The sequence below is a fragment of the Musca autumnalis genome, unplaced genomic scaffold (assembly GCF_047663935.1).
Source record: "Musca autumnalis isolate F117 unplaced genomic scaffold, ASM4766393v1 scaffold_5, whole genome shotgun sequence".
NCBI classification, from domain to species: Eukaryota; Metazoa; Arthropoda; class Insecta; order Diptera; family Muscidae; genus Musca; species Musca autumnalis.
Window position 1 is genome coordinate 19,753,141 of NW_027412088.1, and position 4,091 is coordinate 19,757,231.

Consider the following 4,091-nt stretch of genomic DNA (forward strand, 5'->3'; position numbering starts at 1 on the left):
TGACTCCTAAAACTCTTTAAAAAATCCACGCCTATTGTCCTCTTTGGTGACTCCTAAAACTCTTTGAAAAATCCACGCCTATTGTCCTCTTTGGTGACTCCTAAAACTCTTTGAAAAATCCACGCCTATTGTCCTCTTTGGTGACTCCTAAAACTCTTTGAAAAATCCACGCCTATTGTCCTCTTTGGTGACTCCTAAAACTCTTTGAAAAATCCACGCCTATTGTCCTCTTTGGTGACTCCTAAAACTCTTTGAAAAATCCACGCCTATTGTCCTCTTTGGTGACTCCTAAAACTCTTTGAAAAATCCACGCCTATTGTCCTCTTTGGTGACTCCTAAAACTCTTTGAAAAATCCACGCCTATTGTCCTCTTTGGTGACTCCTAAAACTCTTTGAAAAATCCACGCCTATTGTCCTCTTTGGTGACTCCTAAAACTCTTTGAAAAATCCACGCCTATTGTCCTCTTTGGTGACTCCTAAAACTCTTTGAAAAATCCACGCCTATTGTCCTCTTTGGTGACTCCTAAAACTCTTTGAAAAATCCACGCCTATTGTCCTCTTTGGTGACTCCTAAAACTCTTTGAAAAATCCACGCCTATTGTCCTCTTTGGTGACTCCTAAAACTCTTTGAAAAATCCACGCCTATTGTCCTCTTTGGTGACTCCTAAAACTCTTTGAAAAATCCACGCCTATTGTCCTCTTTGGTGACTCCTAAAACTCTTTGAAAAATCCACGCCTATTGTCCTCTTTGGTGACTCCTAAAACTCTTTGAAAAATCCACGCCTATTGTCCTCTTTGGTGACTCCTAAAACTCTTTGAAAAATCCACGCCTATTGTCCTCTTTGGTGACTCCTAAAACTCTTTGAAAAATCCACGCCTATTGTCCTCTTTGGTGACTCCTAAAACTCTTTGAAAAATCCACGCCTATTGTCCTCTTTGGTGACTCCTAAAACTCTTTGAAAAATCCACGCCTATTGTCCTCTTTGGTGACTCCTAAAACTCTTTGAAAAATCCACGCCTATTGTCCTCTTTGGTGACTCCTAAAACTCTTTGAAAAATCCACGCCTATTGTCCTCTTTGGTGACTCCTAAAACTCTTTGAAAAATCCACGCCTATTGTCCTCTTTGGTGACTCCTAAAACTCTTTGAAAAATCCACGCCTATTGTCCTCTTTGGTGACTCCTAAAACTCTTTGAAAAATCCACGCCTATTGTCCTCTTTGGTGACTCCTAAAACTCTTTGAAAAATCCACGCCTATTGTCCTCTTTGGTGACTCCTAAAACTCTTTGAAAAATCCACGCCTATTGTCCTCTTTGGTGACTCCTAAAACTCTTTGAAAAATCCACGCCTATTGTCCTCTTTGGTGACTCCTAAAACTCTTTGAAAAATCCACGCCTGTTGTCCTCTTTGGTGACTCCTAAAACTCTTTGAAAAATCCACGCCTATTGTCCTCTTTGGTGACTCCTAAAACTCTTTGAAAAATCCACGCCTATTGTCCTCTTTGGTGACTCCTAAAACTCTTTGAAAAATCCACGCCTATTGTCCTCTTTGGTGACTCCTAAAACTCTTTGAAAAATCCACGCCTGTTGTCCTCTTTGGTGACTCCTAAAACTCTTTGAAAAATCCACGCCTATTGTCCTCTTTGGTGACTCCTAAAACTCTTTGAAAAATCCACGCCTATTGTCCTCTTTGGTGACTCCTAAAACTCTTTGAAAAATCCACGCCTATTGTCCTCTTTGGTGACTCCTAAAACTCTTTGAAAAATCCACGCCTATTGTCCTCTTTGGTGACTCCTAAAACTCTTTGAAAAATCCACGCCTATTGTCCTCTTTGGTGGCTCCTAAAACTCTTTGAAAAATCCACGCCTATTGTCCTCTTTGGTGGCTCCTAAAACTCTTTGAAAAATCCACGCCTATTGTCCTCTTTGGTGGCTCCTAAAAATCTTTAAAAAATCCACGCCTATTGTCCTCTTTGGTGGCTCCTAAAAATCTTTAAAAAATCCACGCCTATTGTCCTCTTTGGTGGCTCCTAAAAATCTTTAAAAATCCACGCCTATTGTCCTCTTTGGTGGCTCCTAAAAATCTTTAAAAAATCCACGCCTATTGTCCTCTTTGGTGGCTCCTAAAAATCTTTAAAAAATCCACGCCTATTGTCCTCTTTGGTGGCTCCTAAAAATCTTTAAAAAATCCACGCCTATTGTCCTCTTTGGTGGCTCCTAAAAATCTTTAAAAAATCCACGCCTATTGTCCTCTTTGGTGGCTCCTAAAAATCTTTAAAAAATCCACGCCTATTGTCCTCTTTGGTGGCTCCTAAAAATCTTTAAAAAATCCACGCCTATTGTCCTCTTTGGTGGCTCCTAAAAATCTTTAAAAAATCCACGCCTATTGTCCTCTTTGGTGGCTCCTAAAAATCTTTAAAAAATCCACGCCTATTGTCCTCTTTGGTGGCTCCTAAAAATCTTTAAAAAATCCACGCCTATTGTCCTCTTTGGTGGCTCCTAAAAATCTTTAAAAATCCACGCCTATTGTCCTCTTTGGTGGCTCCTAAAAATCTTTAAAAAATCCACGCCTATTGTCCTCTTTGGTGGCTCCTAAAAATCTTTAAAAAATCCACGCCTATTGTCCTCTTTGGTGGCTCCTAAAAATCTTTAAAAAATCCACGCCTATTGTCCTCTTTGGTGGCTCCTAAAAATCTTTAAAAAATCCACGCCTATTGTCCTCTTTGGTGGCTCCTAAAAATCTTTAAAAAATCCACGCCTATTGTCCTCTTTGGTGGCTCCTAAAAATCTTTAAAAAATCCACGCCTATTGTCCTCTTTGGTGGCTCCTAAAAATCTTTAAAAAATCCACGCCTATTGTCCTCTTTGGTGGCTCCTAAAAATCTTTAAAAAATCCACGCCTATTGTCCTCTTTGGTGGCTCCTAAAAATCTTTAAAAAATCCACGCCTATTGTCCTCTTTGGTGGCTCCTAAAAATCTTTAAAAAATCCACGCCTATTGTCCTCTTTGGTGGCTCCTAAAAATCTTTAAAAAATCCACGCCTATTGTCCTCTTTGGTGGCTCCTAAAAATCTTTAAAAAATCCACGCCTATTGTCCTCTTTGGTGGCTCCTAAAAATCTTTAAAAAATCCACGCCTATTGTCCTCTTTGGTGGCTCCTAAAAATCTTTAAAAAATCCACGCCTATTGTCCTCTTTGGTGGCTCCTAAAAATCTTTAAAAAATCCACGCCTATTGTCCTCTTTGGTGGCTCCTAAAAATCTTTAAAAAATCCACGCCTATTGTCCTCTTTGGTGGCTCCTAAAAATCTTTAAAAAATCCACGCCTATTGTCCTCTTTGGTGGCTCCTAAAAATCTTTAAAAAATCCACGCCTATTGTCCTCTTTGGTGGCTCCTAAAAATCTTTAAAAAATCCACGCCTATTGTCCTCTTTGGTGGCTCCTAAAAATCTTTAAAAAATCCACGCCTATTGTCCTCTTTGGTGGCTCCTAAAAATCTTTAAAAAATCCACGCCTATTGTCCTCTTTGGTGGCTCCTAAAAATCTTTAAAAAATCCACGCCTATTGTCCTCTTTGGTGGCTCCTAAAAATCTTTAAAAAATCCACGCCTATTGTCCTCTTTGGTGGCTCCTAAAAATCTTTAAAAAATCCACGCCTATTGTCCTCTTTGGTGGCTCCTAAAAATCTTTAAAAAATCCACGCCTATTGTCCTCTTTGGTGGCTCCTAAAAATCTTTAAAAAATCCACGCCTATTGTCCTCTTTGGTGGCTCCTAAAAATCTTTAAAAAATCCACGCCTATTGTCCTCTTTGGTGGCTCCTAAAAATCTTTAAAAAATCCACGCCTATTGTCCTCTTTGGTGGCTCCTAAAAATCTTTAAAAAATCCACGCCTATTGTCCTCTTTGGTGGCTCCTAAAAATCTTTAAAAAATCCACGCCTATTGTCCTCTTTGGTGGCTCCTAAAAATCTTTAAAAAATCCACGCCTATTGTCCTCTTTGGTGGCTCCTAAAAATCTTTAAAAAATCCACGCCTATTGTCCTCTTTGGTGGCTCCTAAAAATCTTTAAAAAATTAAAAATCCACGCCTATGTCTTGGTT